The sequence below is a fragment of the Neopelma chrysocephalum genome, unplaced genomic scaffold (genome assembly GCF_003984885.1).
Source record: "Neopelma chrysocephalum unplaced genomic scaffold, ASM398488v2 Primary Assembly neopelma1_61b, whole genome shotgun sequence".
Classification (NCBI taxonomy): Eukaryota; Metazoa; Chordata; class Aves; order Passeriformes; family Pipridae; genus Neopelma; species Neopelma chrysocephalum.
In genome coordinates this window covers 7,069,158-7,093,508 of record NW_020897717.1, presented here as the reverse complement: position 1 = coordinate 7,093,508, position 24,351 = coordinate 7,069,158, and positions in this window count along the sequence as shown.

Here is a 24,351-nt window from a genome sequence, read left to right as displayed (position 1 = left end):
TGAAGCTTTTTGGCAACAGGGTCTGAAGGGAGAAGCACTTACTGTCTGTGATCTCATCAGCCTATTTCTCAAACAGCAGGGAGATGGACAGAAAAAGGCATTTTTACAATGGCTCTGCCAAGGGACGAGATAATTTCTTGCTTTCAGATCTAAAAAAATTCAAAGATACAAAAAAATTCAACAATATACAAATTTAAATATTAAGTTTAGAAAAGTTAACAAATACTGGTTGGATGTTTAAGCATTAAAAATATTATAAAGCACATTCAGTTTCACAGATGGGTATAACCAGCTGACTTTTTGGTTGCAGTAATGTAAAAAAACACTTAGAAATTATTCTCTGAGTATTTAGCAAATGGTTATAAATTATAGCTAGATAGATATTATTTTTATAATTTTACTATCATTCCTACTGGAAGCAATAAAAAAATACTATACAATGCCTATAGTAGAAGGCTACCACTATCCAAGGATCTTATGAGACACAAACAGTGTGTTAGAAAGGAAATAGTCTTATCTCTATTGCACAGCAGAGAATTAGAAGTGAGGTTTATGCCATTTATTTAGTAAATGTTTGGCAAAGCTGATTGCCTCTTAAGTGAAGTCTGGGAGAACTTCAGAACTGCTTCTTGTAGAATAGATAATAGATGAAAAGCCAGGTAGGTGTTTGTGTTGAACCATATTGATTCTGAACAGCTTTTAGGTTATTAATTATCAACTTAATAATTTCCAAAGTGATTGTTTTATAGTGACAAATCATATGGATGCATTAAGAAACCTGGGGATTTTTAATAACACTTCAGATCAAAGCATTATAAGAAATTTTAAAAGGCTATTTCATGCAGTTATACATAATAGAATTACCTACAAAAGCATTTTACAGAAAAAAACCAGAATTTCAAGGAACTTAAATAGTATTTTTCTTTATATATAAATGGTTGAGAAAATTCCTACAGGGTTTTTTTATTTATTACCTTATATGGCTTGATTTAAAGCCAGCAAAGCATGTAAGTCAAATTTCTGATTTGACCAAGTGGCAGAGAACACACATATGATGTATTTAGAATTGGCAAAGGCTCATCTTGAAGTGTGCTGTAAATTACTTTTGATTAAAAACATCAACAGAGAAAGTGAAAAATCATTACTAACAGAACAAGAACAATAAAACATTAATGCTCTGTGTAAAGATTGATGGGTAGTTGAGAAGTTGATTTATAAAAGTTACGAGTACCACAGGGCATGAGTTTATTAAGAGTATGAAAGAGGCAGAGTAAAAAATGAGCTCATACTTTAATCAACAGAAATGGAAAATAAACAGTTCAATATTTGTAGGGTTCTTTGAATGCAATTTTATTTTGAGGGTAATTGCCTGTGCAAAAAACCTCCAAGAATTTGACCATTTGAAAACCAAACTCCCCCCAACTCTGATTCGTCCCAGAAGCTGAAGACATTTAATAAAGGGTGGAAAGGCACATGGGGAAGGCTGACAATTCATCTTCTTTATGATAATATAGATTGATGTGTGCTGATTTTGACAGGGATAGAGTTAATTTTCTTCACTGTAGCTAGTATGGAGCTGTGTTTTGTATTTGTACTGACGACAGTGTTGATAACACAGGGACTCACAAAGTCAAGGCCTTTTCTGCTCCTCACACCACCCCACCAACAAGGGGACTGGTGGGGGACACAAGTAGTTAGGAGGGGACACAGCCAGGACAGCTGACCCCAACTGACCAAAGGGATATCCCATACCATATGGCATCATGCTCAGCATATAAAGCTGGAGGAAGAAGAAGGAAAGTGGGATGTTTAGGGTGATGGCATTTTGTCTTCCCAAGTAAGAGTCCGTGCTTTTCTGGAGATGATTGACCATCTGCATTTGAATGGGAATTGGTGAATTAATTCCTTGTTTTTCTTTGCTTGTACATGGGGCCTTTGCTTTGCCTATTAAACTGTTTTTATGTCCTTTACTTATTAAAATGTCTTTAACTCAACCCATGAGTTTTCTCACATATCTGATTCTCTCCCATTCCACTGCGAGGAAGTGAGTAAGTGGCTGGGTGGTGCTTAATTGCTGGCTGGGACTAAACCATGACAATAAGGAAATGGATGTAAAATCTGTGCATTTTCTTGTTACCCTTCTTTTCCTACATGATTTGTCATTTTGTATACTTATGTGTATTATGTGTAGTACCTAACAGAAGAAAATAAATTGTCAACTCCAGAGTGAGCTGAGCTATAACTCATGCAAACATAGAGAGGAAGATTAGCACCCTAGAGTTGGAAATTGTTTGGCTACGATCATGCCTTCACATCGTTTTCTACACAGGTACCCTATAAATTGTGCTGTGTCACTGAGGATCCTGACCACGTCTGTGTTACACAAACTGATAATAACTGTATCTGCTCAGGAAAGACATAAAAGGAACTCCAGTGAAAAGAACTGGCTAAAAGTTAGTGATCAGTTGACTGGACCTTCATGGTCTCAGAAACAGCCATCATATGTTTAACTCTAATTGTATTTGGCATCCTAGATGAAAAATCAGAGTAGAAAGTCCAAGGATCTCACAGGCATAAAATATCTTCTATTTTGAGAGATGAGTCACACAGATAAGAAAGTACAGACATGCTGGTGACTACATGTATTTCTGTGTCATGTTTTTACTGTTCATCTAGAATAGGAAACTTTCTTGATAAAAGTTCATGTACAAAAATATTACCCTTGGATGCTGCCAAACTGACAGTCTTCATACCACTGGCAGAGGTAACATGCATTTCTTATTCTATCTAGCCAGTATGCCTATATTTAACTGATCTAAAAGCACTGAGATACAGTGTAAGGAAGATATTTTATCTTCTTGCTCATTTACAGTTTACTGCAAGATGCTGAGCTTTTCTTGGGACTGGTGGGAGTCTTTAACTCCCACTAGTTTTGCTCATAATTTGGTGTAAATAGTTCACAAGAGTGACTGCCATTTTGTGGAGTCCTTCACCTTTCCTCAGGTTTTATGAAACACTTCAAGATTATGAAATACATAAAGATATCTATCAAACAGAGTCTTCCAGGTATCTAATTGTTTAGTTAACTTCCCTCACAGTAAGCTTATTTCTGTGCCTTTCAATTTGTGAGATGGGATTTTGTGAAGAAGTGGGGCTAAATCTAAAAAAGACTTTCAGTGCCTGATAGGAAAAAATAAATCACTTAGCCTTGGAAAAACTTCAAATTCAGAAGCCAGTTCCCTCTTTGGCCTAAGAACAAGTAGAAATTGTCACTCTTTTCTAAGAATGCATGACAAGAGTGTCTCTGCCTCTCATATATGCGATAATTATACAAGACTACTTCAGTTCATACTTCAATATAATTTATGGTTCTTTTTAATGGGTGTATGGTTATATTGAAGGGTATTCATTATTGCAATTTATCTCCCAAGGGTCTTTATATTCATTACACATCAAGCTTTTACGCCTTGTGGATTATATGCTTTTTTTTAAAAAAAGCTAAATATTTAAGAAATGTAAATGTGTGGTAAATGTCTCAACTTGAAGAATAATGTAATAAGCATGTTTATCAGACAGTAAGTGAAATAAAATGACACTTGGGGAAAACAGCTACAGTGGTTTCCTAGATTAGGAGTGCTTTTATGGACTCTAAACAGTAGAAATACAAGAAACAAATTAGTGCTGTTAGCTCTCTAGAAATTCGTTTTCTCTATGTTGTAAAGGAAATTTTGGTGTAGTGGAGAAAACAACTACTACATAGTATAAAGTTTTCAAACCCTTTAAACATTAGTAAAAATGTAAAAGGAGTTAAGCTAGCTCAATACAGTGTTCTTATGCAGTAAAAATATTAGTATATAACATTTTTATGTTGCTTATAATAGTAGTGGTAAGATAGAGACATTTGCATTGCTGTTGTAAACATGATTATCTGAAGATCCAGGAGATACAAAGCTTGTAGGGAAAGTTCTCTTGGACCTCTCTTCTTGGACCAGTACACCAAGTAGACAGGTAACAAAAATTCACAAGGACACAGACTATTTTGGTTATACACTGGTATTTTGCCAGATTAAATAAAACAATGTGAATTGCATATTTCTTCTTCACAGCCTTGTTCACCACACCTACAGTTGCAACACAATGGGGACTCGTAACTTGCTTGATGGTTCCTCATTCTGCAGCTCCCTCTAGCTCCAGCAGCTTGGGTCCAGTCACAATTTTTACTGGGATTTTGCTTCTTATTTACAAAATCAATAACATTCAAGAGACAGAGTTTGAATGTTCTTCTAATAGAAGGAGCTAATAAAACTGTGGGTTTTCTACTTTTAACATTTTTTTCCTAAGAAATCCCACATCTTTAATGCTTTGCTTGTCCTTCTCTGCTTATCACTTAGAATCATAGAATCATTTAGGTTTGAAAAGATCATCAAGTCCAACCATTAATTCAACAATGCCAAGTCTACCACTAAACAATGTCCCTAAGTGCCACATCTACACAGCTTTTAAATACCTCCACAGGTGATGACTCCACCACTTCCCTGGGTAGCCTATTCCAGTGCTTGACAATGCTTCTGGTGAAGAAATTTCCCATAATATCCAACCTAAATCTTGCCTGGCACGACTTGAGGCTATATCCTTTTGTCCTACTGCTTGTTACTTGTGTCTTTGTATCTCATTCATAGCAGTCAGAGATCTGACTAAATTTTTATATCTCTTTATTGATGTAGGAGGGGTAGGTAAAAAGAAAAAGAGACTGTAGTATATCCTCTGTTCTTTTAAACTTTGGTGTTATTCACAGCTGTGAGTTGATGTTTCCTTACAGGACCGATGTCATTGCAAAAAGAGATGACAAAAGGTATATCTATACTGTCATATAACGCAGCTTCCTGACCTGGTCGCTGGTTCTCTGATTACACACGCTTGTGGATATGCTAATTCACAACCCAGCTCTCTTCTGAGGGAACTAATTAGTTCCCTTGGGCTCTGTCTACATTTGTAATTCAGCACACAAGAGTGGAACAGTAGATTAAAACAGATGGTGCTGAGGATCCTCATCTCTCTCATATTTGTAGGATACCAGTGTTGTGAAGGATGTCATGGGATGCTGCCCTCCTGTGATGACCTAGCTGGGATTTCCTCTGACAAGAAAGCTTGACTGTCTCTCATCTTGCATGGGCTTATGTTATGGTGTGCTCTGCCTCTGATGTGCCATTAGAAACAATGGCATGCCAGCATGGCCTCCACTGTTGCTCCCAATAAAATGATGTTTTAGGGACATAGAATATAACACGGACACCAGGTAAGAGCTGTGACTAGTCAAATAGAATGTGGATAGAAGGAACTGAGAGAAGGACCCTATATTTATTCTGAGGACAGGAAATCACTACCTTGAGTGTGTGACTTTGAATAGTACACGGAGTTCATCTGTGTTGATCTAATAAAAGATATGCTCTCTTCCTATAAACTTTACTTCTCATTACAAGGAAGGACATCTTTTATGGGATAGTGTAAAATTGTCATGCATTCAAGGTAAGTCTGAAGATTTATTTTTAAAATCCTATTCTCAACTTTCCTGGGTTTTTCTGATAGCCCTCTAACAGTCAGTCTTTTGCAAGTTTGGCTATCTTCTCTGTGGAGTAATCTTATCTCGTCTCAGCTGGTTTTGCTCACTTAGGAGGGAACTCTTTGCCCATTCAGGAAATACAGTGTGTCTTTATAGGACAGTGTAGGAAATTCCCTGCAGCATGTTGTATGGCAGGATAAAGTCCCTTGGTAGTAGTTCTTGCTGAAGGAACAGCCACTGTGTGCTTGGAATCCAGAACAGTAACTTCAAACACCTACAAAATATGTCACACACATTGAGATAATTTATAGTCTACGATGCTGGGGGTGGAAGGAGTGTGGTGGTAAAATTATTAATATTTAAGATTGAGAGGGCTGGCTAAGAAGCAATTTTGACTTAAAAAACATTCCTTTCAACTAAAAGCTAACAGTCTGTGATTGTTTGCAGCCCCTCGCTTCTGAGCTAAGCTAATACTGGGTGTGCCACTCCTACAGGCTCCACCAAGAGATATCTCTCCATATGGTCATGTTATATACTGTTTGGTTCCTCAGAAACATGACAGTTAGCAAGAGACTTACAGAGTTTATCCCTCTCAGGGATGGATACTTGGCTTTACTAACACCAAAATGATTGTTTTCCTCATGTCTTTTTTTTTTCTCAAACAGTGAGTTTTTCCCCTGCACCGACCCCCAGGCCACACGATGATCTGAGAATGCTTGAAGTGACCTCAAAACACTCATTTGTGAAAAATAGTGAATGGATTGGTCTCTACAAACACTTGGCAGAGAACTGAGGAGCAGAGAAATATGCTGTCCCACTGTCTATAGTTAATAAAGCTTCTGTCTGACCTGTCCTAAATTGTACCAGCTTATTACACCTTTGGAGTCCCCAGATTCTCCAACAGAAGTTAGCTGTCACCTTTTGAGTCAGATAGGCTAAGTAAGATATAAGGTTGAGGCTATACATACACATTTATGTAGGCACATGCTAAGGAGTGCTGCAAACATACAGTGCTTTCAGGAAGAAGCATTTTCAGAAATTATGTGGCCAGAACCTTAATTTAATTCCTTTTCAGACATCAGCAGGAAGAAAAAGGCTGGAAGGATCTCAGGGAAGGCACTCATAGAGCATATAGAGGTTCTTTCAGAACCATGCTATTTTTCAAGGAGACACTTGGATGCTACACTAGTCTGGCATACTCACTATTCCCTGAACATTAGCAATAATGAATGTCTTGCTATGAAAGCCAAAGAAAGCAGTGTCAGGTAGGACAACAGAACAAAATGTGAGCCCATCTGTCTGTGTGATTAATTGAATGAGCCCCTTCCAGAAAATGAATACAGTTAAGGAGACCTTTCCAGAGTTTGTGTAATGTGCCCAGTTTAGCATTACACAGATGTGCAGAAAGACGAAGAATTCATGTAGCTGTTGATGTTACCTGGGAAATATCAATAGAAAGTGCTGGGTAATTGAAGAGGAGATTTGATCCATGTACCTTTTTCCATGAACAGAACCAAAAGCCAAAGAATCCACTAAGTCCAGCCATGCCAAAGTTTTTGAAGAGGAATTGGAGGGAAAAATATTAGTAGCCAACTGTGTGATAAAATTTTCTGTAGAAAGTATGAGTCACTTAGTTTTCAGTTAACCAATTTAATTACAGAGTAAAATAAAACCATAATTTGTGTGGTCATCCATGAGGAGGCAGATGAGTAATTTTACAAAGGGCTCATGTCTCGAATTATATTTACAAATTAGTTGTACTCTGAAGCCAGAAGACCCAGGCCCACAAACCTGATCATCTCGCATGACTGTTCAATCATAGCTTACCCTAAAAACTATTCCCACTTAAAAATACGGGAAAATTCTTGATTCATTTTAATCTGATCTTTGTTCAATGATACTGAGATACATTCCTCAAACATCTCAATAGGAATGAAGTACCTAGCTCTTTTGGCTCTTTTCAAAAGCTGTTTTATTTTGTTTGTGGTGATAGACACCAGCAGCAAGCTGAAATTAGTTGTGTCCAATGATAATATTGATAGACCTCATATCTGAAGCTTTCTTTCAGCGTGTAGCCCGAACATTCTGGGGGCAAAGCACACCCATCCCAGCGTCCTCAAGGCTGAATTACAAATTCTCTTGCTTTACCATTCCTTGCTAAACACAAAACATGTTATCAAAACCAAAGTTCTTCATCACTCAAATCCACGATCCTGAGTCACAGGTGAAATGCTGGATTTATTAGCGTGTTTCTCTGACACGTGGTGTTGAACAACTGTTTCTGTGGCTTTAAGGAGCCTCTTTGGTCTTAGAGTATTTTACAATATTCTATCTTATTTAAAATAAGATATATTTGGCTACATTTTGGTATCATGTTGTCATCTGTTCCTCAAACTACCCTAGAAGACTGTAGAGGAAATGTGTTCTCTATGATACTGTTAATTTGGGTACATGCTGAACATGGCTTCCAAAATAGCACAGTCATTTACCTGCCAGGATGCCACTAGGGCATCCCACGCTGGTGTCTAGGGCTTGGAAACTTCGATCTCTCTTAAATATCTAAGCTGCACTTTTCAAGTTACTGGAAAGGGAACATCTATTCATAGTTTTGGCAGAATGATATTCTTCCATATTTACCAGTAATAATTGCTCTCTTCAATGTTATGCCTTTTGGCCCTGTAGGAACCAGTAGAAAAGCCTCTGTTATTCAGATGTAAGTATTTGCAATGTGGGTTTTTTTGTCCCTCTTTCTTCATCACTGTTACCTTTTTTAATTCCCTTCTTCACACATTATCTTCAGTCTGTGTTTGTTCTTTTTCTTCTTCCAAACTTCAATATCATGAATTATTTCCACTGAAAATGTTTCTGCTTTCACAAATAAGTGACAAGCATGAAAACAGGACTGTTGGGTGTACTTCAGTGTCTTTCAGAAGTCCTGTGAAAGGCAAGACTTGCCTCACAATGACCTCAGTGACCTCTTCTGCCTGAGATTGAAGAGAGTTTGTATGACTTCAAGACGCAGGTCTGTTGAGAGAAGGCAAAGTTACTGTATTTAACTGGGAGGAAGCAGGGTGGGGATGGGAAAGTTTTGCCTTTAACCTAAATTTAGAGCTGTTTTCAATTTCTTGCCTCATTACAACTTTCTTATTTTCTTCCTTTCAGTCTTTTCCTCCCTGAAAAGATAATTTATGAAAGATAGGAGTAAGGTAGGCTTGGAAAGCCTATCTTATCAATGATAGAAAAATTCCTTTAAGATCTGGAAAGCAGTGCTGGACACCTATTGTTTCAATGATACTTCAACATGATAGTACAGGAATTTTGATCCAGTCTTGGAGGCTGCCTAGTAGTATTATGCTGTCTTTTATCTCTGTGGTAAGAAAAATATTATATGTTTACAACATTTTTTTTGAAGGAGAGAGGAAAAAAATGTCCCTCTAGAAATCCTGCAGAAGGTGTATGTCATTTTGATGTCTTTTAAGCTTTGGTTTGAAAACTTCTGGCGCTCTACACATTAATTACTTCCATTGAGGAAGTGCATACATTCTGCTACTCATGCTAATTACTGATAAGGAAAAGGCAGGCGGGCTAAATGATGAAACATTTCATGCACTTGTCTTTCTTTTACCAAGCCAATTCCTGCAAAGCTGGCAGCAGCTAGAAAGAATGCCTTCTGTAATCATTCCCCCCTCAGCACAATTTTAAAATTTCTTCTCTTATTTCCATCAAAAAGCCAAGATAGGGACTCATGTCTTGTCAAAATTGGCTTCACATGCTATGTGTACTGAGCAGCAGGAGGGCTGTTAGGCAAGAGGCCACACAGATGAGTAGAAGAGGGGAAAATTGCTTCATTTCTCCACCTTTGCTACACACTATGAAGATTGAGGGTATAGAGACTGTTATAAACATGCAGAAAGGGAAGGAGCAACAGCTTGGCTAGATTACAGTCTTGAATCCTAGACATCCAGTTTGTCATTTAAATTCTATGATAACTAGGATTTCCAGCTCTTCTTCAGTCATATAATACTTGGCACAGAGACAGGAAGGAAGGGAGGAATAAATTCCAGTATATTTCCTCCTTTCTAGATGTCTCTGGCTCTTGAGATAATGCTGTATAGTTTGTAAATGAGATGGGTTAAATGTAAAGTAGATGAGTAAAAGTGGAACTCAAATACTTATTAATTTTTTCAATATAGGATTTTAAAATCAATTTTGTTATAAGATTTTTAGTATCTCAAAGTAGCAATACTGACAGTTAAGGGGTATAACAAATTTTTGCAGAAGGAAACTGGTTCCATTTGAGATCAAAACCATCATACCGGATACAAGAAAACCTTGTCAATGTATCCTTTGTTTAGGAAATATATTCTGATATGACTTCCTGCTACTGAAATCAGTACCAATTCCCCTAGCTTTACCTGGCATTACTTTAGATTTACTTAAACAAAAAGCTGGGCCAAATAGTGAGACCAAAATTAGACAATTTACATCTTGCTGTATGTGAAATTAACGTGGCTAAAAATATTTTAAAATCTAGGCACCCTTAATATTTGCAGAGCAGTGGCCAAATGTGAAGAGTCTTGTCTAGAGTCTAAAAGGTTTTAGAATTCATTTAAAAAGAAGGCTAAATGTCCTTCTGGGAAAGAAACAGTAATTTAAGTCCTCTTGAGCTGCAGTACAGAACTAGAAAACTTTTACATAAACTCTATTATAATTCAGCATTAACTCTGGTGGCCCTTTGGCCACTCAGAGGCAATTTTAATTTATGATTCTTGAGTTTTCCTTGGAAATCTTGGGTAGAAGCAGCTCTCTTTTTGTCTGTTATGACTTCCTTTGTATCTTTACCAAGAGATGAGTAGGTCAAGTCTTTCTATTTTGAGGTCTTGTTTGAAGAATGACAAAAAGGATAAGCACCTGAAACAGAGAGGCTGTTTTACTAATCACAGCCTTTCAGATTCTGACAGCCATACTTGAAATCAACAGTCATGTGGAGAATTAGCCTGTGTTTAATTAATTTTTTTTGTCCCAAAACTGACATTGACAAGTTTTTAAAATCTAAAAATAAATTTTTAAGTTTAACAAAATAAGCATAAGAGATATAGCAGGAATCTTTGGACAGTGCTCTGGTTTATATGAAGACTCGTGAACCAGAATGTCTTCCATCTTAGTAGAAAAGTATTCAGATGTTGCATATTAATGAGAAAACCTAGACTGATTGGGTGGCTGTTTGGCAGGGGCTGGGAGATGGAACTAGGTATTGCCTATCTCCCTGCTGAGATGTGGTAGTTACAGGTGGAAGCAAGTATTTACCTGCAGCCTTGTGCATCTCCCATAGACTGAAAGGAATTCCTTCAGGATTTTGTTTGTGCATCTTGGTACAGTCTGTGGTTTCCTCTCTAACATCCCGCTGACGATCCATTTTCATCTTGTGATCTACAATAACCTCCAAATGTTTTCCAGTGGAACATTTGGATAGCTAGCTGTTGCTCATGCTGTAATGCAGTTGATTTGTTTGTGCTTAAGTGCATTCGTTGTTTTTCGTTGTCCCCACCGAATTTCACTCTATTGTTTTTAGAAATTTCTACAAATGTATCAAGAAAGTATTGAATTCTAAGCCTGACCTCTAGGATACTGGAATTCTACCTGGATTGGGATTGTATGTGTTTTGCATCTTCCGGGTTACTGTGATTTATACCGCACTGAATGCAAGACCATTTTGCCAGTCCATGGCTAACAATTCTCTGCAGTATTCAACAATTTTACCCATTGCTTGAAGTTCAACTGAGAGTATTTTTAGCTAGACAATACTTACTTTATTTGCTTCTTCCCTGTGTGAACCATTGTCTAGGGCCCTAGTGGGGTCAAAATATGACAGTTATTATATCTCCTTTATTTGCCTTGTTTCTAGAAGGAAATTAGATTGTCTTGGTAGTTGTTAACCCACTCAAGTAATTGTAGACATATACACTACATGTATTTTTGTAGAAAAATTACTGGTTTGTTACACTGTTTTGTGTTGGGTAATTAGAAGACTAAAAAGATTCTTTAAGAAAAACAATGACTTCCATATACTATACATAGCATCAGTAAGACACAAAGATCAAAGAAGGTGGACTGTTCTGGTCAAACTATAGCCATGTCAAAGATATTTATTAAACATACAAAACATCTAGATAATTTTCTTTATTTTTATTGAAATATTCTTTAGAATTGATAATGAGATCTAATAAGAACTGGAAAGAAGAGACTTTTGGGAAGCTCAGTGGAGGTTTTCAAAAATCACAGAATATCTGGAAGTTACAAATTTAAATTGCGGTGAAACAATCCCATATTTCTTTAAGTGGATTCAGTAGCTGAGACTAGATTGTAGAAGTGTTTTGAGAGGGGTAGCGCTTTAGATGCATGTATTCTGATTCTTATGTTTATATTGTTCATTAGTTTTAGGAGAAATAATATAAAGTACAGCAGAACAAAACCACAGACAAAAATGGGACAAGAAGTCGTCCCTGGAGAAGACAGTAAGGTAAAATGATGTGATAGTACAAGTGTAGTACTTTAGCAGAGAAAAACTGAAGTATCGACAGGTGTTCAAAAAGACTTTTTAGTATAATAATTTCTGTTAGATCTCAAAACAGATAGTGTTTTTCTGAATTCCAGCAGAAATTAACTGCTTAAAGATATCAAAGCTTTTCTTAAAGGAGGGAGGTAAGGGGAAGAGAAGCACTCTAGCCCTTGTCGTTGTTGGGAAAAATGAAATATAACCTTACTTCAAAGTAAGGCCTGAGAATTGAGGATAATAAAATGAAAGACTAAGAAAGTGGCATAGAAACCAAGATAGTGCTTGACCTACTAATCTCTGAGGGTATAGGGAGTTATAATACTAAAATGTACTGCTAAACCTAAACATATAGTATAAGGGTAGCAGCAGAAAAAAGACCAGACCATAGAGTGCCATATAGCAAACAGATGATATGTATAGACTGATTAAAGAGAAGGTAATGTGGTATTGATCACTAAAAACCTTGTCCAATAAATCTAACTCAATCTCTCTTAAAGTAAAGGCATAAATATTAAGGAGAATAAAAATCTAGTGTATAATGGTAACAGACCAAGAAGCAATAAGCATTATGAGCTGATAATGGAGGAAAATTCATGACAGATAAACTTGATTAATATTTTGGAGATTGAATTACAGATGGTTGCAATGGAACCGATGTAATTTGTATGGCTGTCAGATCCTGCTCCCATTTTTACAAATAAAAATTGTGACTGACTCTTGACATCCATCGAGGAGGTTTTGCTGACTGAACTCAGAGAACAGAAAATAACATATTGCCAGTATTCCCTGAAACAACATTTTCATATCCATTCAAACATTGCTATGCGCATTTGCATAGTCAGGTAGAAAGTGGATAAATGTATAGATCTATGGTTCTAGGGAAAGTAGGAAATGAGCTGTGGATAATATGGCAAGCTTGTTTTGAAGTGAAAACAAGATCTAAATGTGAAGTTCCAAAACGACAGTGTGTTTACTGAGAGGACACAGTGCACTTGAGGAGCTTGTACCACATGTTTTATGGTCTGGGATGTGGTATGATGGTACACCCGGAGTAATGGAGAATGCAAACCATGGTGTGACAATGCCAGAGGATTGCAAAGGCTGGAAGGAGACAAGCTGTAACCTCATTCATCCTGCAGGAATTGATCCTTAGGAGTGATCTTCCCTCAAAATACTCCCCAGTTTTGAAGGGCACTAGCTGGAACACCTCAGAACAGAGCTGCGCGGTGAGACTTGGAACTTCTCTCAGTCTCGCAGCACTTGCCTGTTCAGCAAGAGAGATGCATCCTGAATCGCAGAGTAATCCAAGACAATTTACTGAATGAACTTGTGTCATGCACACAGTTCCAAAGTGTGTGTCGTTTCCTCTTTGCAGTGGGAATTAAGATCCCCAGACAAAGTCTGAACTGCTGATAAAGTATATACTCAGATTATGAAGGATATTAAGGTGGGAGGTAGTGATAGGACAGTAATATTGCAGAAACTGAACTGATTAAAGTAGAAATACGTGTAAAAAAAGAAAATTACTTCATCTAAAAGTCATTTTTTAATGCTAAGAAATATTAGGATTATTTTGAAACTGGTTTGGATAATGCTGGATTTCCATTGCAGATTCAAGTGGAATGTGTGAGAGAGCAGTCAGTGTATGAACACAGGTCTTGAAGTAAGTTTGGCTCACTGACTTCCCATGTTGCTGCTGCCAGCCATGGCATACAGCTCTCTCTACAAAATGGAAACACAAGAGTTGATAAGCTTGAAAGTTATGAAGTTAGTACAATGGCATAGAATAATTGGAATTTAATAGAGTTTACCATATAGGGATAGTTTTAAGTATACTCAGTGTGCAGTGTGACAAATATTGGGGAAAATGTAATAGGATGGAGAACACATAGTTGTTGCTGGAAGGAATTGCTTGATTGCTACATTACTGCTTACCCTGAGAATATTGCTAATTTGATGTTTACACATCAAGAGGTAATATTTTGGTACAAAAGCAATTAAAGTGGCAGGAATCTTTCTCTTAGTCATCTCTGTTCTACTCTAGACGTCTTTTCTCAGTCAGGCTCCTGAATTTTCACATCATAGAGTGATTAGAAAAGCCAAGTTTTAACAAAATATCTCTTTAACTCAGAGGACCATGCAGCCTTTGTTTCTCACTGCTGGATACTTAGAATAAGTACTGAGCACACAGACTTTTGGAAATGCTAGCTCTGAGAAGAAACAAACATGCTGTGGGTGAGGGAAATGGAGGGCTAATGAGGCTTCTGTCAGATGTTTTTCTCTTCTTGTTGTATAGATCCCTTTCCCTAGCTTGGTGTTTAGCCTCCAAGCCTCAGGGAAACAGATTGTCACAATATAAGTTTTTACAGTGCCTTGCTGATCACAGGAGCCTAACATCACAGAGTATTTGTTTTACTGATGGCTCAAATATAGTGGGATATGCCTTCTTTGCAGCTTTTCTTTTCCTTCCTGGTCTCCAGCAATAGCATAAGCCTAAGCAGAGAGAGGGTTAGCTTTTTCCCAGGGAGTAGGGAATCCTAAAGGAAAACTCTGAGCATGCAGCAGTAGGACTGTCTATCCAAGTCACAAGGGACGACACCATGTCTTATCCACATGCTTTGTAACTGTATGTGGTAGTGAATGCAGTAGAAAACTTACCTATAGCATGTTCAAGAACTCAATATTTTCATCCCTGGTCAGGAAAGTTACTTATTGAACTGAGTTGGAAGAAACAAAGACAGGGAGATTATACCATTCTCTGGTGCCCAGGTTGAGAGGCAGTGACATTGGCTGTAGGGGACAGCGAGAATAAGTATCCCCTCCCCACTCAGCTCTGGCAATGGAGTTCTTTTTATGCCCAGTCCGTGCTTGCAGGACACTAGCTGATCAGCAGGTATAGGAATTTGTGCTTTAACTCTGCTTTTATTCGTCTCTAGCTCATCTCATCCTTTTCTTTGTCCCATTGGAAGGGCACCCATAGCAAAGGTTTTCCTGCCTATTGCTGTAATCCTGGGACAGTTTAGTTTAAGGTTTTAAGTCCCTTTAAACCTTTTCATCTGTCTTTTTCCTGAGAGACTAAAAGTTAAAGTATTTTTCAGTGCTAAAAATAGGCAGAGTAGAATTGTAAAGGGAGTTCATGGGGACTCTGGTTTTATGTGGCTTCTTCCAGCTGATTTAGCTGCTGACAGTCTGACTTATTGCTCTTCCTTGATAGTTTCTCCACCACTATTATGTCTTTCACAAATGAGTCCTTAAATGTCCTTTTAAATGAACAATACAGTTTTGTCATTGTTTGACCAGTCAGAAGATAAGAAGGTGAGATGTTGTATCACAGGGAACATTTATTTCCAGACATTTTTACTGTAAGAAACTGACTCTGCAAGCATAGCTCTGAATAATAACCCTTATAGGAAAAAAGGGACATCTGTTCAGGTCTTCCACAAAGTGACAGTAATATCAACTTAATGGACAAAATTTCAAGTAGGAGATTATTAAGCTTTCTTTAATAAATTAATGTTATGCAGTTTTAATGGAGGTCTGAAATAGATACGAGAATTAAAGAGAATACAAAAACTAGCTGTTCTGTGGAGTTTTACTTGAGTTGATATAAAATTTTCTTATTCAGATGATTGCATAAAGTCAACTGTATTTTTCAAGCTGTCTTTAATGTTCTATGTCAACTGCACTGTACTGCAGTAGGAGAGCTTTTAAATTATGAGCTTAACTGATGAGTAAAATGATTAGCCATTCTGTGAGGATGTTATGTTCAGCTGGACCAAACGATCACCAAAAAGACCAGGGCTGAAAAGAGTTGGGGCCAATTGGGTTTAGGACTTGTTCCTTGTTTGCCCCATCCCATTATAAATTAACCTTGGATTGAATTTATGCAGGCTGGTTGTGATCTCTAATGGGTCTGTAGGTTGGGATTGGATGCAGGTGCTTAATTCGTGCCCCAGATCTGTGTCTGGTAAAATCAAGACCACACCTGTAGGGAAGGGAAACAGGTATAAAGGATCTGGCTGCTCTAGTTCTCTGTTTGCTGAGGCAGGTATCAGGTTTGTTTTTTTCTCTTTTACTCTGGAGCAATGTTTATTCATTTAGGTTCTCCTTTTTGCTGCTATGTCATGCCAAAACTTCAGTTTGTTGTAGCAGCTTCAATATATTGGTGAGTACTTACTTTCAAGATCTTTTAATGATCACTGAGTGCTTGTCATCTCTTTGGAATTTCTTTCCAAGTGGGTTTCTATAGATTTGGAAACATTCTACAAAATCTAGTTTTGGGCCTCTTTGGGTTCACCCTGGTATAATCTTCTTTGTGTGCACTTTTTATGGACTACCTGATGTATTGCATACTAGGTAATTTAAGGAAGCAATTATTTCAGTGATATGTGCATACATAAATGCATTATTTTTTTCTTGCAAAAAATTGGATAGAAAATATGTGTGTTTGTTTGGGTTTTTTTCCAATTTTTTTTTTTTTTAATTTAGGAAAGCTTGTTCCCATAGAGGAAAAGGGAACTTACTTTACTTGACCCTGAACAAAAGATCTCTGTTTAGGTGGTTTATGTGGTATTATTGCTGTAGCTAATTGTGTCCCTGGGCTTTCAATTTCAAAAATGAACACTTATGTCACTTTAAGTAGTTGCCATGGAAATCCTCACAGCATGAACCTCTTCAGTGAACACCTTATGGCAGATAAATTATGCCTGTTATTTCCCTAAACACATCAGAAACTAGAGTGAAAGGGGTTTTGTGTGTCTTTACAGCACAGGCACAAGAACTGATACTTGTTTGTTCTAGCATATGTTTTCCAACCTCACTTCAAGTCAGATAAATCAATGTCAGATTGGGATAGTGTGCATTTATTTGAGAAGCCAATACAATGAATTGAAGAAATCTCTTTTTAGCTCCTAATGTCCTAAAATATTTTCAGATGAAACTTTTTTTTTCTTTTGATGTTTTCATTGCTTTCCATTGCTGTTTTCTCCAGATATATGTTAACATCAACATTGGGAAGCTGTTCCTTTTCTTTAGAATGCAGCTAATAATTTCTGGGGGTTTAGCATTTCTGTAAAGACTAACTCATCTGTAATAAGGGTGTTTAAAACATCAAAAGTTTTGTTCTATTATCTTGAATAAGATATGTTATTAGAGTCAAGCTATAACCTGCAGATTAAAAGTGTAATATTGGAGTATACTGTGTGCTAAGCAACCTTCATATGCCGATAAAGTTCTACCATTGTGTCAGGCTTTAGGTATAATGCCTGTGTAGACATCGAGCCAAATTGTCCTCTGTTGTAGTGCTGTGAGATCAGGGCTATTCCATTAGCTGTGTATTTACACAAGTACTGCTGAGAATAGCATTTCTCCCAATATAGACATATAAAGAAATTAATAAAATGGGTTCACTGCAAAATGTTATGAAATAAAAATGGAAAATAGCATTTAATGACAAAAAAACAGAGGCTGTATAAAATAATCAGTAACAGGGGCTTTAAAAAATATTTTCTTCTATTTCTATGTGCCTTGTTTCTAAGCAAGATGAATATTACTACTTTGCACAAAGAGTATTTTTATTAGTCCTGCACGGCAAGGTACTTGAAGACAACTGTTCATACAAACTGTGTTTATCTCTGTCCATTTCCCACTGCCCTCATGTTAACGTCCTGGAAGTAGCATCTGTGACTAGTTTGGTGTCAGCCACAGCGAAGGCCAGTCTCAAATATGGGTAGAGATGGCACTTATGGTGGGTTAAAGCACACGTGAGCAAGAAAAGAAAAGAAGTTTGCTTTGCCACTTAACAGCTCCCCCCATAGTGAATAAAAGGAGTACTTCATTCTCCTGAGCTTTCAGGCTGTCTCTCCATTCACTATGTTCCCTTTTAAAATTGAGTCTGTTTAGCTTCCAGTGCCAGACACTCTGGCACAGTTCCTCAAGCACTTAAATATCATTGCGGATTTGGGCTTCTGAGCCTACATCTTATTTCCCTCTGAGGGGGAGGAAGCTTTGCAAGCAGAGTTAATTCTGCTGTAGAGGAAATAAATGCCATGAAACCTTTCTATTAGATTAAAATGGATAATAAAGAACAGCCTTTGGCTCTCCATGAGGAATGTCTGTGAGCTGCACAGCCCCACTGCCTGGGATGCTGTGAAAAGGCTGGGTTAGGTGGAGCATTTAGTGTAGTTGGCTTCCAATGGAGCCCGGGATAGCGCTTTCCTCTTGTATGATCTGCTTCTTCTGTCCTCCAGCAGTAGGTATGGAGTGGATCCAACTGGCAGAGAGCACAGATGTAGCTGTTCCATAAAAGCTTCTGAAACATCCTCTGTCTGACATAAACAAAAATGACCTTTCGTATCTATCTCTCTGACTGCCAATACTGGGCTAGTTGTGTTACAAACCTCCAAGCACACACGGTATGCTTGGCACAAATTTCACCAATATGGGCAAGATACAACCAATTACTGCAGAAAAATACTCAGAAGCCATACATATATGTATGTTTGTGTATAATGTGTGTGTATACATGCAATATAAGTTATGCAACTATGCAATGGTATTTGGGGTGATGCAGTATGCAGTACAGCCACATTTGCATTATTTTAGTGTAGCAGTCTGATTCTGTTAACAAACTGGCATAAATCAGGGCAGCTGCATCTAAAATGACAAGGATTGAGGTAGTGACAAATTACTTCAGTAAAGAATTGGGTGCAAATTGCCTTGCTTACATCCAAAAAATGGAAGAAATAGCTTTAGGCAGCTGAATATTGTCATCCATATTGGAAATAGAAGGCAGAGTTGGTTGATGAGGCCCGATGGCATATGGCAATCTGATTCCCAATTCCACTGTTTGAATACAATTTTCTATCTTGATTTAATAGTAAGCTAATCTGGTAGGTTTTGGTAGATAAATAATTAAATGTATTCTTGTCTTTTTTGTGATGCTTTTACTTGGTTTCATTCAATATTTGCCTTTTTCCTCTTGGAGAGAATAACAAGCTATTGTCTGATGAGCAGACCTGCTCATTGAATGTTTATTTGCCACTCAATAATAAAGCATACAAGGTTTGAACCATGTGGGTTATTAGTCACCAATATCAGGAAACAATCAGTAACTGTTAACAGTCTTCTCAGGTTGTCATAAACAAAGCTGATCTATTTGTGGTTCAACAATCTGGTGCTGTTTTTTTCCCTAGCCAAAATGCATTGTTCACCTTCTTTCTGTAATGTACACCAAGATGCTTTAGACAGCTCAGGTCACAAGTGTGTTCAGGCAAATAATTGTCTCTGGAACAGCGGCTTTGTAATTATATGTGCTTTCTGTCAGTACTTGCTTCTATTTTATAGAGTAATACTCTCTGTAGCTGTAATACTATTTAGGGAGTAGGAATTATCCTCTGGCTCACTAGAAACACTGTGGTGCTTCTTGCATGGCTCAGTCGAGCTGTACTAAGTGGGGGTGGAAATTCCCCTAACAGCAGACCCTGTGACCGGGATGTTCCTGCAGGACAGCAAAAGATTTGAGTTTGACTTCCTTCCCCTGTGCGCAGGTGGAGCTGTTCTTGGTGTTTCTGCTGCTTGCAAAACTGTGCTTTTGCTGGGACTACTGAGTAAAATGAGGCTGTAGATCTGTGGCTGTGATTTACATGAACAGAATGAGCTTTGCTTGGGTTTTGGAAAAAGTACAGGGCCCTGTGGCTCTTTGAGCACCTTGAGTGTATCAGGTTGGCATATAAATAACCCTCCAGGCACTTCCTTGTGGTTCAGCTATGGACAGCTGCACTGTGTGTGCAGTTCTCTGCTCAGCCCAGCAGTTATTGTGGAGCCTATTTGGAGGTGCCCAAATTTCCCCTCTGCATGGAATCTAGATGCTGCCCTGGGGTCTTTTTGGAAGAAGAGAGAGTTACCAAAAAACTAGGTAAGGTGAGATGACTGTATTTCAATATCACACTCCAGTAATATTTGGAAATTGCATGCAGAAGATTTCAAGCTTCAGTTCTACACATCGGCATGTGTTTACTTGATTTACACATTTGAATTGTCAAGTTTGTTTTCAAATCATAAAGTCTATGGTTTGAACTTATGGGCCATATCATATAGAAAAGTTTGTCTGCTATGAGTGAAATACAAACTTCATCACCTACATGCCTTCTAAACAAGCCAGTTTTCCTCAGGAGGAAAAACATTAAAACATGTTTAAATAATATTTTTGCTTTAGTTATACAGCACTGCAAAAGTCCTATTTTCCTCTGACATGGTAAAGATGTACCCAAATTCCTCACTGAAGCTCCAAATGCGCTTATGCTTAGTCTACTTTGTCATAGTCATGGCATCTTTCTCTAGGGCTTAAAAGATTATATAATTAAGTTTTTTTAGAACCCAAATATTTTTACTCCAGTATCAGTGTAATTTATGTCCAAAAAAAAAAGAAGGGACTTAATTTTTTATTTAGCACTGTAATGGCCATGTATTTGTGCCTATTTAGCAAATCTAAAAATACAAAGTAGCCTTCAAATCTTTCAGTATGTGGTTCTGATGCAACTTATACTGAATTAACAGGCCAAAGGTCTTGGAGATGTATTTGAGTTAGAGCAACAGAAGTCCAGAAAAAATTGTCCTATGATTTGTAGACCTCCAACAGGGGAGCTGCCTGCAGAAGGGAATCTCATGTACGTGTTGGGATTGATTGCCCTAATGACTTCACAATTTCAGGGTTTATTTCTGAAATACAGACTATCTGACTTCATGTGCATGTAAACATCACCCTAGCTGTCAAGCTTCAATCAAAATTCTAATGACATAAAAAGGAAGAGGTTTTATGCACTTCCACATTTTCTGGACAATTACTGAAAATATTACTGACTGGATCTAGCATAAGATCTTTCTGTACCACACAGTGCTAAGACCTGTAAGTCAGGTATTTACTTTGAGCTGAAGGGCTGATATTAACTTTGTCTTCTTCATTATTACATTAAAATCAACAGTTTTACTTTGGGTCCAATCAGGTGTTATTCTGCATACCTTGATATTGAAGAGCAGCTCTACAAGTATGTGTGTATTCAACCGGAAACAGACCAGAAGGTGATGACCTTCATGAGTTTGAAGTGTTCATTCAAGTGCACTCTGGATTATTAACTGCAAATAAAATAAATAAAAAAAATCCAAAGCCCTGAAATGTCTCCATTATGAACACAAGCAGGTTATATAGGAATTTGTTAAACAGCTTAAGTAATTTTTCTTCCTTTCCTTATATGCAATGATGGCGGGAAGGTTGCTTTTTCTGCATCTGTTCTATTAGATGTGGCTGGAGAGCTGAAATCAGTACAATGAATGTTTTAACAACACAGAATATTCTGAGTTGGAAAAGACCCACGTGGACCATTGAGTCCAGCTCAAGTGAATAGCCCATATAGGCGATCGAACACGTGACCTTGGTGTTATTAGCACCAAGTTTTAACCAGCTAAGCTAATCTCAGGGTCACAGTGGAAGCATTTACCTTCATGCAATAAGATAAGATTGGTTTACAGATGTGAATAAATGCTGTGTGGGTCTGAGGAAGTTTGCTATGACAGAAGAAGGGTTCCTCTGTTGACTTTTATAAGCTGTCCATTTATGTATCGTGAACTGAAATGTAGTTACCTTTAGATCATTGTTGTCCTAACTGTTCTGTGTTTTTTAGTTTGGTTTCTTGTTTTTTAATTGGACAATCTTGAGCTCTACTGTTGATCTCAGATATGTTTACTACGTGATCTGTGAAGGTCAGTGTTTTCTTTTGTAGTTCTCTCATAACCATACATGTTTCACGTGAACTTGCTTTTTGTAGGTCTTATTTCAGGGTAATAGAAAGAACTGGTGAAGACTGAAGCTTTATTTACTGTACCAGGATTATTTAATTTTTAAGTCACTTCAAGCAGTACTGTTTGTTTTGAATGGGTGCTGATGTATAATGTAACCTAGCTAATCAACTTTTTTTTGTTAAGTGTTAAAATGTGAGACCATAATAAGGAGGAATACAGTGAAACATACCAATTTATTTCCATAATTTATGTAAGTCAGCATAGCACAAAATAAGAACATAAGTACTCCATTGGGTCAAGCCTGCCTAGCCTAGTGGCAATAGGAGACTTCAAATATCTTTGATCTATATTGCTGATTTACATGAACTGAAAGACTGATTGCAAGATGTAAGTTACTTGCTTAATTTGAAATACTTATAATAATGCTTATATCACCCTTTTATATAATTTAAATGCTATAATAATAGAAACAAAAATCTATCCATAGCTGAAAAGGAGTGGTTTAGCTTTCTCTTTACAGAGCTTACCAGTGATTTCATAAGGATTAAATATTTTAAAGGCATTGAAAAACCACAGCATCTCTTGCTACTTTAATCAACAACTGGCAGGATTGGGCTGCATCACATTTTTCCATTTAAAGTGAAGGGGGAAATTGCTGCAATTTCTAGAATCAGTGAGATTCAGCCTTGGAATAGCTCTGTGGATGCTTGTAGATAGATTCAAACACCTTTGTATGCATTTTTAAGCTTCCAAGTCAACTCAAGCTTGTGATTCTGGACAACCCTGCATGTGTTTAAAGGTAATAATTAATTTACAAAGTATGGTGCAGGTATGGCTTAATATCTGTGTAGGGTTTTTTGTGATACTACTTAGAATATATGTTTTTATAAAGGTTTAGCTTTTGAGTCTTGGAGAAACAGCAGCAGATGGACTGTCTATGCAATACTGTGCTAGTAAGATTAGCACAATCCTTACAAAATGTACTAAGTTTAAGCATGAGGTGTCCCAATATCTGTATGATTCAGATAGAAAATGAGTATCCAAAAAGGGTGCAGATGTACCTTATGTGGGAAGAGCTGTAAAGAAAAACAGTCAAGTAGATGCATAAGTCATATGACGTGTGTTATGTGTAAATCATATGAGGAGTGGCTGGGGTTGTTTAGCCTGGAGAAAAGGAGGCTTGGGGAGACCTTCCAAAGCTGCCTGAAAGGAGAGGTCATCCTCTTCTCCCAGGCAACTAGTCCTCCCTGGACAAGAGGACAAGCTGGGCCAGGGGAGATTCAAGTTGGACATCAGGAAAAATTTCTTCACAGAAAGGCTTAAGCATTGGAATGGGCTGCCTGGGGAGGTGGTGGAGTCACCATTCCTGGAGGTGTTCAAGAAATGATTGGATGTGACACTAAGTGCCATGGTTGAGTTGACAAGGTGGTGATTGGTGAAAGGCTGGACTTTATGATCTTGGAGGTCTTTTCAACCATAAATGATTCTGTAGGGCGTGGTTTTGCGCAGGTGTGTTTCATGGACACGCGAGCATAAGCACAATGTCAATAGCAGTGCATTAGGGTACTCTGCAAACACCATGCCTAACTAAGCCTTTGCCACTGACCTTAGAGTGAAATGCTTCTTTGAGACAAGATTAGCAGTGGAGACTCCAGACCTTGATCCCAAACAAGTTTGGTGCTGAAGTCATCTGCTGAGGTGACTGCACATACACAGAAAGAGCATCTAACAGCTAAAAGGATTCCAGGAACAAAACTTGCATGTGGCCAACTTCCAGGTAAGCAGAGGAGCATGGGTGCATCTATTTATAAATGTACCATTGTTGGGGCAGTTTACAACAGACATAATATGGAGGAAGAGTAAAGCACCTGAAAAAGATGCAGTGACTGACGAGGAGCCCTCTGGACCTATTTGAAGACTTGGAAAAGGGAAGTTGCAGGTTTCTGAATCGCAGTGGTTAAGCACCTTTAAAGGAGTAAATGACAAATTTTATCTATGCTCTCATTTGTGCTCTGGCTACAAATAACTATTGAATTGGAGAAGTGAGGGTAGGTGGTGAGGGAATGGGACACGAAAACAACTGAAGTAATCATCAAGATATGCTAGAAGACAAAATTCTCTTCTCCTGGTACTTCATGATGGTTTGATCCTGATTCTTTGGCATACTTATGGGGCTTAACACCTCTTACCTAGTTTTTAAATGATAGCAGGCCCTCAATAGAAGTTAGTTCATGACATGCTCAGTCCTGGTTTCTGATGGCAGGCTGTGACAAAACTGTGGGTTATGGAGGTCTAGCTTAATGCTCCTGCTCTGGTTCTTGCTATGATTTGGGGCACCTGGTACAGGACTTGGATAGAATTTAGGTGTTCAAGCACAAGTTGTTATAAAAGGACTTCATCAAAATACACTTTGAATGGAGCCTTAATTTTATATCATGGG